The sequence below is a fragment of the Sciurus carolinensis genome (assembly GCF_902686445.1).
Source record: "Sciurus carolinensis chromosome 14 unlocalized genomic scaffold, mSciCar1.2 scaffold_115_arrow_ctg1, whole genome shotgun sequence".
NCBI classification, from domain to species: Eukaryota; Metazoa; Chordata; class Mammalia; order Rodentia; family Sciuridae; genus Sciurus; species Sciurus carolinensis.
Genome location: NW_025920107.1, coordinates 1,671,693 through 1,685,317, shown reverse-complemented (window position 1 = coordinate 1,685,317; position 13,625 = coordinate 1,671,693).

Genomic DNA, 13,625 nt, shown 5'->3' with positions numbered 1-13,625 from the left:
TTTCTTAACTTAATTTTCTATTTCAATAGGTTTTCTTTTTTAATTTATTTGTATTGTAAACAAATGGAATACATCTTGTTTCTCTGTACATGAAGTAGAGGCATACCATTTGTGTAATCATACATTTACTTAGGGTAATGGTGTTTGATTCATTCTGTTATTTTTCCTTCCCCCCAACCTCCCCACCCCTCTTTTCCCTCTATACAGTCTCTTCTTCCTCCATTCTTGCCTCCCTCCCACCCCCATTAAGAGAAATGATAATCTTGTTTGAAGCACTAAGTATGGGTTAAACTTACTGAGTTAAATTTCAGTTAAATTTAAAAATTGTATCTGTATAAATTAACATGAAACAATACTCATGTGAGTTAAATTTGAAGAGAAAGGAGGCATTGGTAACCTGCCTTTGACTTATCTTTGATCCTTTATTGTGATTTGACTGTCTAGTTAGTTAGTGCTTGACCTTTATCTAGTACACTCTTTATGAACTTGAACAAATTGTAAATGCCCTGAATACAATTTAGTCATTTTTTGGCCTTGTGAAGAAATAAATAATTGTGACAGTCATGGAATTTTTGAGTAGTATCTATTGATTAAAATTAAAAAAAATATTATTTCTGAATTGTTCATAAATAATGTCCCTGATTTAGTACAATTTTGTTATTTTTCTATTCTTCTTAACATCTTTTGGAATATATAACTAGTAAATATTCAAAAGAGTCAATGATAAAAATGGTAGCTAAGAATATGATCTTGGAAATCAGACTGCATGGTTTCAAATCCTGTCTCTGATACATCACGGCATGTGTCCTTGGGCACATGACTCAGCCTCTCAGGATAAAATCTTCCATCCCTCTGAGGACATAAATCGTACCTTGGTCCAGTGTCTCCAAATTGTATATGCTACCTCCTTGTTATCAGATTGTTGCAGTATCACATATTTTTTATCAAATTATCTAGTTTTATTTAATAATTGCCCCAAAGCATAAGGATAGTGATGCAAAGGAGGCACCACGGCGTAAAATATTAAGAATGAATTAACTCCAGTACCCTGGGGAAACACTGAATCTACCTAGGAAAAATCACTGGGGGTTGTGTTAGTGTTCATGGTTTTACACATCCATTGGGGGTCTTAGATCATATCCCTGGGGATCAGGAGGAAGGGTTTCTATATTATTACTTTTTTGAGTGTTTCCAACAGAGGTAGGGACAATGGTGGAAATATTCTGTTGTTAGTTCATGCAATTCTAAGAAAGAAAATTTTATTTTGTATATTTGATTACCCTCCTGCCATCTGGATCTGTAAAAATTATTGCCTTAATCCTTTTGTATACAAGAGTCCAAATTCTTAATAACAGTATGTAGAAAGGAATGGTCGAATTAGTACTGAAAATCTGTGAGATGAGTTGTAACTTATGCAGGTTGTTAAAGATACTATCTGAGCCAGGCACAGTGGCACACATCTAAAATCCCTGTGCCTCAGGAGGCTGAGGAAGAAGGATCACAAGTTCATAGAAAATTCCTGGTATGTCCCTTGGTATGAACTGGGACTGAGAATCTTACCTTTTCCTTGCTTCCTTTCCTTGCCTTACACATTAAACTTGAAAATGAAACAACAAATGTTTTGCCCTCTGTGTCCTCCACATGTGTCTCTTGCTAGTATGTTAAAGCTATGTAACCTACCTGTGTTTGTGACTACACAGATGTACATGTATGCATCGAAAACAAATACACCCATTTGATTTCACTTTGGATTTTTTATAATTAGATGTGATAGTTTTCATTTGATAATTAAATAAGTAATGTTGTTCCCATATTTAAAACTTATTAGAGTGTAAAATTATTTGACCCTTGTTTCTCAAGCAAAATATTACTGATTTTTAGTGTATGATTTGTAATGAAAATAAATTATCTCACATCAGAGAAATGAAAATGCATGTTTTTGTCTCCAAGTGGAATAGATTCAGGTGGAGAATAAGCAGGCTGAAACTTGTTTCATACATATGCTTATAGATGTGTTAGCCCTTATGATACACACAACAAACTGAATGAATCACCAAAGAATTACAATATTTTTAAATCAATAAAGATTCCATAGTACATTTCTGTTTGTAAAACACTTTTGAAATGATAAATTCATAAAATTAGAAAAGGCTTAATGGTGGCCATGAGTTGTGGGGAGGGCAGCTAGAGAAAATAAGTGTGGCTCAAAGGTCAGCATGAGGTGTATTTGTGAAGGAAAATGTCTATATCTGAGCTATATCATCTTTAATGTCACAGTGTGAACCGTGGGGGGTGGTTTCTATATAAAATGAGCAGATGATGTCTCTCTTTTTATTAACACAACTCCATATAAATCTATAATTGTTTAAGAATAAAATTACCCTGATTGAATAAATAAAACTTTGAAAGGTTGAACCATACTTAACCGATATACAAGTGATCATCATTCAAAAATTATCCAAATTTTCCTTAGAAGTCTGATAAAACAAGTATAAAAAAATTTTTAAAATGTGTAAGCAATAATCACAAGAAGTACTTTCTAGATAGTTCATAAAATTGTCTTCCAGGAACAAAACTTGTTGTATATCCATGTTATTCTCAGTAAATATTGTTTTCTTCATGTTAATTATACACTTCAATATTACTTCACAGTACACAATATTCACATAAAAAATACATGCACATTTATTTTCTATAAATTAATGAAGTTGAAATTATGTGTTCCTTTAGAAGTTCAGGAGGAAAACAAACTTATATACTTGAAAATATTTAACCCTTAATATATTTTTTAATGTTTGATTCATTCTGTTATTTTTTTCTTCCCCCATCACCCCACCCCTCTTTTCCCTCTATACAGCCCCTCCTCCCTCCAAAACCCTTAATATCTTAATGGAACTTTTAAAGATACAGGAAAATCTGAACAAAAAAGTTTTCCTTTAATTATGGTGATTCCAAGAATGACTATGAGTTATTCAATCCACAGACTCCATTTTAAAAATTGATTCAATACTTTTCTCACAGACTAAATCATTAAGCAAAAATCACAGATACATAAAATAAACTTTTTATAAGTAATGGAAGAGTTAACTAGAAGTAGAGCAACAATTTGTCTTCATGTAGTAAAACATGAAAGGAGGCATTTATGGAATCCTGAGGGAGAAAAATGGCTCCAAAACATAAGATATGCATTAATTTAAAAGTTATGTTGTCAAGCTATCTGACCATAATTGGGTTCAGACCTTTAAAATATTATCAAATGAAAATCACCTACTCGCCTAAAGAGAGCCAATGATGGCAAATTCCATCAAACCCAGAGTAACTAGTTTCTTAGTGTGGCAGTATTTCAGGACACATGTAATGAATATACTACAGTCGATTTTTCTAAAGCAGCTAGCAGCAAAACAATTTCACTCATGCATTTCCAAGACTCCCCCAAAGAGAAGTTCTAACATTTTCTTAAGCTGAAAGTTCTGTGGAAGAAGATGCTAACTAGCAGGTTTGGCAAAGTTTAGGTTGGAAATTCAGATTTAGGTTTGAAAGCTCTTGCACAAGAGATTGTATCTCCATTTCCAAAAGGTCATTTGAAATCAACAGATCCTCCTGTATTTTAAAGCTCACCTCTGTTTTCTAAACAGATATCAACAGAGGGAGAAACAGTGAACTGACAAAGCTGAGGATGCTGAGATTTTACTCCATGGCTTACACAGCACCCACTTGGGATTAGGAACCAGGTCTTGGGGGACATGGAGGACAAGAGGACAGTGGAGAGGACTGAAAGTGTGGGTTGCTGTGACTAGCACTTGATATTTGAAGTTCACCAAATGTCAGTCATCTTTAGTTAACAAATCAACAGTGCTGAGACTCAAACATTAGTCAACCCACCGTTAATCAGAGTAATGGGAAGGGTCTCTGGCATTCTTTGAAGGAGCAGAGGATGGGGTTGCAGCTTCAAATGTTTTTCTTGGCTTTGATTAAGGGAAAAAAAGCAGCAACATGGTGCACACTCACTAGCTCAGTTTTCCTCTCATGGATGCCTCGTGGATTAAAGGCACACTGCATTAACCCACCCACAGCCTCCAGACCCAGTGATGCTCAACCCTGACCCAGTAACTCTGAGGAAAAGGAAGGGACCCAGAAGTTCACGATGTTGTGCTCCAGAGCCCACCCCAGATGGAGAGTCCACCTGTCCTACACCAACCCTACGCTACTTGGGTGGCTCCCCAGAGTGTGACCCCCAACCCCATCCACCTCACCTGGCCCACAAATATGCCTGTGCACCCTGGTGGCTCCAGTGTCAAGCACACACTGACTTTTCAAGAGCTCCCAGAACAACAGCAGTTGAAGTGCCAGCAGCGCCCAACATCTGCCACCACCAGGTCTGAATTTTGCTGCCCACTATGTCGCATCAGCATGCTAGGTTTTGGCACTCGGTCATGGCAGGGAGGGTCCCCAAAAACTTCCCAGCCTGCTACTTTATGGTGCACCATGCAGCATCAAACCATGGAGGGCCCTGAGCCCTGGTGCCAGAGTGGGCAGGGATGCAGCAGCTGCCCTGCAGGAGGTCGCATTGCCTAGCTACTCCTGGTGGTCACCACCACCCCACCCCCACCCCAACCAGTGCTGAGAAGAAAGAGTGCTGGCTCACTGTCACCTCTCCCTCAGCAGTAGCCACTGCTCTGGATTCAGGGTCCCTTCACACGTGCCACCTATGCCAGAGCAGATGGGCCAGAGAGGAGACTCCCACCCCAACACACCCCCTCCCACCTGCCTGCAATTTTGCACTAGTCTGGCAGTTTCCCATGAAGACTTGGACCCTAGGGATCTGGGGCAGACACTGCAGACACCTGCATCTCAGTTCTCACTCAGGGTGGGGTTTTCAGGCCTGGCCAGTGTGGACAGGGTGCCCAGGTGCTTTGGGCCAGGTGGGACCCATGCAGTTAAGGCAGAAAGAGGGAACACTGCTAGTCTTGGACCTGGGGCATATGGGTTTGCCCCTGCATGTACCCAGGGAAGTGCCCTGCTCCTACCTGCAGTCTCTGTGCTTGGTAGTGACATGCCAAGTTGGTGTAACTGTTAATGAGAAATTAATTCAAATTTTTTTTCATTCCTATCAACAAGAGGCACCATGGGGCCCAACCCCACCTGTGGAGAGCAGTGACAGAGGATGGGAGAGCAGTGACTGAAATTGGGTGTCTCTGATAACCTCATAGCTGTGGCTTGCCCAGAGTCTGGGAATGTTTCTGTGCAAGAACACAGAATGCTTAGCTGCTGTGGCAATGTTCTGCATGAGCAGACTCTGTGCAAGTGTCCTGTCAGCTCTGACCTTGATCTCAGGTACACAACTCCAGGAAAGAAAGGAATTCTTATGCTAGACAACCACAATATTTCACCAGCTCTTCTTCCCAGGTTCCTGCCTGTCTTATACAAACATTTAACAATGAACTTTCTTGAGAGCTACACAAAACTCTTATCATTGCCCTTTCCAACTGTGAATTGCAACAACAGAAAAACTACATAGGATGTCCTAATTTCTGTAATTTTCCTGAATATAAAGAATTACATAGTCTTTAACAGGATAATGAGAAATATATAAATAAAGATTGCTAGCATAAATCTTTAGATGTGCATCTCCAACAGACAGCATAACTTCACCTGATCCCAGCTTAATCTTCAAGGTCTGTGTCTGTGAGTCTTTATTTTCCAATCCCCCTTTACCCCTCTCCAGACCACAGAATTTGGTTACATGCACCCAAGTTCCCAGGAGTGAACATGGCTTTGATAATCTTTGTTACAGTTGTAAAAATCCTGGTCATCTTCCAAAGGACTGTAAGATTAAAAAAAAGTGAGGGGAGGCTTCAAAAAGCACAATCAGAAATGTCCAATCTGTCATAAAGTATTTCACTGGGCTAATCATTGCAGATTTAAAACAGACATGTCTGGAAACCCAATTATGGGCCACCTCCTGACCCAAGGCCAAAGGAGAAGGAACCCTTCTCATCTGCAGATGCAGATGTCTCCTTCACAGATGTTTCCAGCTCAAACAGAAGCTCCTTCCACAAATACTTTCATGGTACTAGAGGGACTAAATTTGATGACTACTGAGGATGCTCAAATATGACTCTCTGGGGTAGTTTATGAAATTCTTACCCAAACTCAAGGACCTCTACTGAAAGGTAACTTTGGTTTAATTTTGCTCTGCTCTCAGAGTGGTAAAGAAGGAAATCTATAATTCCTGAAGTGAATGATTCTGATTATACTGGTGTAATATACATTCAAGTTTGGTCTCATATGCTTTTAATTCTCCCCAAAGGATCCTCCATAGCTCAATTAATTGTCATTCCTTATATTACTGCCCAATAACCCCTAAATGAAAGAGAAAATACAGGATTTGATTCCATTATTACAGGAACATGATTACCTTTTACTGAAAATAGATAAAAATTAAACCTTTTTTTTTTAAATGAGCAATCAATCACAGGTTTATCAGACACCAGTGCTAATGAAACAGTTATACCTGTCTCAATGTGGCCTCATGCATGGCCCTTTCAGAGGGTCATCCCCTGAGGCAATGGAGGAAATAATAAGCAGGTGTATAAATGTCTCTATGGTTGCAATGCTTCACCCCTTCCAAACCACAATAAGTTATTACTCATACTCAATTATACATTATGGATATTTACTTTCCTATAAGAGGCAAAGACATATTACACAAGTTACAAATGATGATGGAGTCAACTTTTTTATAGGGGTTTCTTTGGAATTGACCACCTTGCTATTAAAGTGAAAGGTCACCACTCCTGTCTGGGTAGAACATTGGCCATTGTCTAAGGAGAAGGTGGCAGCTGCACAGTATCTTATTCAAGATCAGTTAAAATTGAGACATAATAAACCTTCTACCAATCCATATAATACACCTATTTTATCATAATCAAGAAGTAGGGAAATAGAGATTATTACAAGATTTAAGAGAAATTAATAAATGTATACAGTATGTGGGTCCACTTCAATGTTGATTGATTGCCTAATCCTAATTTAATTTAATTCCTCAAGTTGTTTTTTTTTTTTTTGTTTGTTTTGTTTTGTTTTTTTGGTACTGGGTATCAAACTCAGGGCCTTACACTCTACCAACTGAGCTATCTCCCCAGCCAAGATTTTTCTTTATATTTAGTAGACTTAGATGATTTTTTTAACTCTTTCTCTTTCCTGATTATCAAGTAAAATTTGCCTTCACAGTTCCTGTTTTCAATCATCATAAGACTGCTGATAAATATCAATGCTAAATTCTTCCTCAAGGTATGTTCCATAGACCCACATTTTATCAACATTTTGTGAATAAGGCTCTTCAGCCTTTCTGACAATTATTTCCACATATTCTTGTTATTCATTTCATGGATGATATTTTGATTACTGGGCCAATAATTACAGAACATACATTAAATAAATTACAACACATTCTTTAACAATCTGATCTCTATGTGGCCACAGAAAAAATTCAATGACAACTCCCTATTAATTAGGACATAAAATACTCTGATTTTATTTCATTCTTCATGTTGCAAAACTGACACTTTCTTCCAAATTCTTCTTAGTTCTTTTACAGCAAATATTAAGACATTTTAATTGGGCTCCATCATATATTTCCTTAACTACTGACATGTCACATTTTTTTTCAGCTGCTGAGAAATCAACATAATCCCACCTAGTTTTTTCAGTTCACTCCTTCAGTCACTGCAATTCTTCAGCATGTTAAAGAGAAGTTATTTACAGTTCTTACAGACAGATTCTCAACACTCAATGTTCTTTTAACTCTAATAATCTTTACAGGAAAGTCTTATGCACTTTACTGCATTTATTGACATTTATATTCAAATCTAGTATGTAATAGAGTGGTCATATTCTCCTCACTTTTCAGGAAAAAATGTTCTCCCTTATGCTTATGTATATATGTATTCAATTGATCTCAGATCTTTGCCATCATATTATATCTCTTACAGTAACAGGTATTCATGTACTTTATCTTATAGAAAGACTTTACATTTAAATTATTTACAATTTTCTTCATATCTCAAGCTGTCTTAACTAGTTTTTTAGCTCCTATTGCTTTCCATGCACCTCAGGATGAGTGCCTTTCCTTGTGTCAAGTGTCTCATGCTTTTTCTAAAATCTCTTTCATTCCATTTTCCAGTGGGATTACTGTCTATACTGATGGAGGTAAATGACAGTGTTTATTATCTATATTCACTAATAAAAAATGGACTGATTATTATACATTGCTGCAAGATTCTCCTCAGTGAGCAGAATTAGCTGCAATTCATATGCTTCCCACAACATTAAACATTATTACAGATTCTCAGTATATAGCCAAACTGATACCTGATATTTCCTCTGCAATTTGGTCTCCTCATTTGGACTCTAATTTGTTATAGGGATAACAAATTATTAATCTTATTAATCTTCAATCTCTTTTACAGAATTATACAGCTCCAGTATTTCTTCCTCATATATATAGCCACACTAAGATTTCTGGACAACTCACTGAAGGAAATGCTCATGCTGATTCTGCTGTAAAATCACTTTATCCTCTCTTTTCTGATGTCATGGTATCACACAATTTTTTTCATCAAAATGTTTGTTGTTTGATGAAAACCTTTTCTATTTCCTCTCAACAGGCCCATTTCATTATTAATAATTGCTCTCGTTTCAAATCCTTTTGTTTCCCCACTTGGGAAACTGTAAATCCTTGAGTTTTACATTATAATGCCCTTTGTCAAATAGATATAACACATTTTTCTCCTTTTCACCAGTATTTCTTTTTACATATTACCACAGATACATCCCCAGGTCTTATATGGGCCAGTGCACCTTGTTCAGAGAAGGTCTCAGCCTGTATCTCTCATGTGACATTTATACTGCCACCATGGGCAAATTTAATCATTTAAAAATTGAGAATGCATCTACTTATACTTCTAGTTTCTGTACTAAGTTTTGTAATCAATGGAATATAATATTAACCTGTGGAATTTCTCACAATTCTACTTTAGTTGAATGTGCATATCACACACTTATATATGCCTTTTAAAAGAAAACAAAAAAGGCAACATAGTCTTGCTCATGTTAATAGTGCTCTCAATATTGTCTTGTTCACAACAAATGCTCTTAATATACAGTATGAAGATAACACACGTAGTTGGACCTCTTTCTTGAACAGGTAATTTTCCCCTAAGGAACCCCTATCAAATATTTAGGTAAAATACCACATTCCACCAGATTTAATATGGCAGGACCCTGCACCTTTAATTACATGGGGAAGGCAATATGCTGCTATTATTCCTACAGGTCCTGTCTGAATTCCTGCCAGATGTGTGAGATCCATCAATCGTCATGAGTTGGCATCAAGTACTTCTCAATCTGATTCCTAAATTTTACTTGACCCTGGATGAAGAGGACCCTAATTCAAAGAAGGAACATCCAATAAGAACAAGAGGCCCAAGAAATCCACAGTCTTCTAATAATCTAGTGACTTGGGAGGATATAAAGATTTTAACAACATCTGTTCAACATTTGCTAGCCCAGATGGATTTAGAATGTACCCTGGAAAATTTGGTTACAGTTCTGTTTGCCAAAATTACCCAGAATTTTGCAACTATGTTGACTGTTATTGTGTTATTTCTGTGTTATTGTATCCTTATTGGTGGTGCCCCAGTACTTAGCAAAAATCATTAATTCTTTTCAAATTGGAATCATCAAACTATTCTTGATAGGGAACACTGAGGGTTACAGATCCAAGCTTGCCAGGGCCAGAATTCTTCTACCCAATATCTTTCCCAATGTCAGGAGCTCAAATCCTGTACTCTGTACCAATAACAATCTCTGCTTTTTTCAGAGATGGGGTGTGGAGAGGGGTACCAGGGGAGCAGATTGGGGATTGGAGGAATTGGCTCTGTTCTTTCAAATTGCAAAATTTGTGCAAATTACTGGCAGCTAGCAGAAAGTTGTGAGGCAACTGGTTTGAAATTTGGAAAACCACATCTGTATATGATAATTTAAAAGAGATCAATGACATCACTGCCACTAGAGAGAATGTCTGGAGACCCCTCTGGGATAATTTTATTCCACTATCATCCTGGGGAAATAAAGCACTATTATTGTCTTCATTCTTCATTCAAAGAAACAAGACCAGGAAATCTTAAAATATGCAAAACAACTGTGTTAAAACCAGAATGAGAATCCAGATCTCCAGTATTCTGCTCTAAGACATTTCTCCCACCTGGCTATGTGGTCTTTTACAAGACCCATCAGATTACTGTCTTGGGGAGTGTTTAGTTTAGAGCTGTTATCAAAGAAAGAAAAAAAAAAGAAAATATTAGAAAAACCCCTTTATCCCTTTATAATGGGAATAGGAGCTATCCAGAGCAGGAATTTTTCTATCCAATAGACTAGTCTTTTATCTTAATTTTATCTGCTGTATATTGCTTCAAAAAGTGAACATTTTATGTAAAATGTATATATATATATATATATATATATATATATATATATATATATATTTCAAGATTATAAGAAAAAGTATTATGGGTCTTTCTGGAATTTATGCAAATTGCATTATATTGAATTTGGTGAAATGTAAGTCATTCTCTAGCTTTTAAAAACTTGTACATATTGTGATTTTTACTTATTCTATATATTCAATTCTGTTTTTAAAAAAGTGAATATTCTGGCCTTCAGAACTCCTGACCCAACAGTGATCAACCCTAAGGATCCTGCACCAAATAGAAGGAAAAGTAGACCCAAATCTCCATCATGTTGGCTTAGGACCAGATTTCCTACAAGACTCCCAGAGAGCAAGAAATAAAAGCAAGAATCAATATATGGGAAGGATTCAAACTATAAAGCTCTTTCTCAGCAAAAACAAGAATGTGAAAAGAGACTCTATGGAATGGAAGGAAATCTTTTACACAGGCCCTTCAGATACAGCACTAATCTCCAAAATTTATGAAGAACTTAAAAAATTTTACAACAAAAGCACAAAGAACTCAATCAATAATTGGTTTAAGGAACTGAACAGACACTTCACAAAGAAGATATACAGGGGATTAACAAATATATGAAAAAGTGTTCATCATCTCTAGTAATTTGAGAAATGCAACAATTTTGTCTCACTCCAATTAGAATGGCTATTGTCAAAAACACAAGCAGTATGTGTTGGTGTGGATACAGGGAAAAAGGCACACTCATACATTGCTGGTGGAGTTGCAAATTGGTACACTTGCTCTGGAAAGCAGTATGGAGATTCCTCAGAAAGCTTGGAATGGGCTCATATTTTGATTCAGCTATCCCACTCCACAGTTTATGCCCAAAAGACTTAAGACCAACAACTACAGTGGCACAGCCAAAGCAATGTGTATAGCTTCTTTATTCACAATAGTTAGACTGTGGAACCAACCTAGATGCCCTTCAATAGATTAATGAATAAACAAACTGTGATATATATATATATATATATATATATATATATATATATATGAATATTACTTAGTTATTATGGCATTTGCAGGATGGAATTGGAGAATAATATGCTAAGAAAAATAAATCTATCCCCCCAAAAAAGGCTGAATATTTTCTCTGAGAAGGGGATAATGATACATAAGAGGGGATTTTTGGGTGCAAGAGAATAATGGAGAAACTTTAGATTGTGTAGAGGAAAATGGGATGGTAGTGTGTGGTTGAAAGAGAAAGTGAACTGAGACAGACATCATTACCTTGTATACATATATGATTACATGAATGATGTGAATCTACATTGTGTAGTACCATAAAAATGAAAAATTTTACCCCACTTATGTACAATGAATCAAAATGCAGTCTGTAAAAATAAAAATAAAAATAAAAATAAAAAATTGAACGTTCTAAACTTGTATATTTACCTTTAAAAATTCTGAGCCATATGCCAGGCAGAGTGGTGCCTGCCTATAGTCCCAGAGACTTGAAGGACTGAGATTAGAGGACAGAAATTTAAAGACAAACCTCAGCAACTAAATGAATCCCTATGAAGCAAACTTAGATATATCTCAAAATTACAATAAAAGGGGCTGGAGATATAGCTCAGGGATTGATTACCCATCAGTTCAATCCTCAGTATCAAAAAATAGGAGGAATATATTCTAAAAGACCATGAGGTATAGGACTGTTACTCCATGAACACTGATGCATTCTTTTTTTAAAAATGAGCTGTGGTAGTCTCCTACTTTCCAGAATAATAAGTTGAGAATAATAAACTTAGAGAGAAGAGGGTTTGCAAATAAATGATAACATGGAATTTCAATGATCACTGAACTCACTAATATTATCCCACATATTACAATGTAGAGCTCAGGTATTCCTTTAGTCCATGAACCATCCAACTCACCTGGAAGCAGAACTGAATGTGCATTCTGAGGCTTCACCTGGACCTACTGAATCAAGTCTGTACTTTAACAAGATCTCCAACTTTTTCCTATGTAAGTTAAAATTTGACAGTCACTAAATAATCCCTTCATGACTGTTAGAAATTTTTTATAAGCATGATAAACATCACTCTCCTTTCTTCATCTCTTTCCTCATTCCTCTTATGGCTTATGAGATAAAAAGAAAATTTTTCTAAATAATAGATTTATAAATTTATTTTTAAGAAAAATCATGCAGCTTTCTAAAACATTAATAGAGTCAGCTATTTCTGAATTGATCCATTCTCTTTCATCATTCCAGATGTGGAACACCTATAAAAACTTAAATTGTTCAACAAACATACCTGTGATTAGTGTGTTCACAGAATTGAATACTTAGGACTTAATCAGCTATAAAACAAAATCATCTTTATGAAACTATAGGGAAAAACACAGAAAATATTAATATTTATATAAGTAGCTTTCCTTCAATAAGAAAAATATCGCCTAGTATTATTGTGTTGTGGTCTATTTGATTTCTGGAATTGAGAAGGATTTGTTTGACGTACGTGGATGAGCCAATGTTCGGGGCATAGATATTTATGATTGTTATGTTTTGCTGATTTATGCTTCCCTTAAGCAGCATGTAATGTCCTTCTTTATCCCTTCTGACTAGTTTTGGTTTGAAGTCCACATTATCTGAGATGAGGATGGATACTCCAGCTTTTTTGCTGTGTCCGTGTGCATGGTATGTTTTTCCCCATCCTTTCACCTTTAGTCTATGGGTGTCTCTTTCTATGAGGTGAGTCTCTTGCAGGCAGCATATTGTTGAATTTTTCTTTTTAATCCAATCTGCCAGTCTGTGTCTTTTGATTGATGAATTCAGGCCATTAACATTCAGGGTTAACAGACTTAAAGTTAAGAATCACATGATTATTTCAATAGATGCAGAAAAAGCATTTGATAAAATGCAGCATCCCTTCATGCTCAAAACACTAGAAAAAATTGGGGTAATGGGAACATTCCTAAACATTATAAAGGCCATCTATGCTAAGCCCATGGCTAATATCATTCTAAATGGTGAAAAACTGAAAGCGTTCCCCCTAAAAACTGGAACAAGGCAGGGATGCCCTCTTTCACTGCTTCTATTCAACATCGTCCTTGAGACTCTAGCCAGAGCAATCAGACAAACCAAAGAAATTA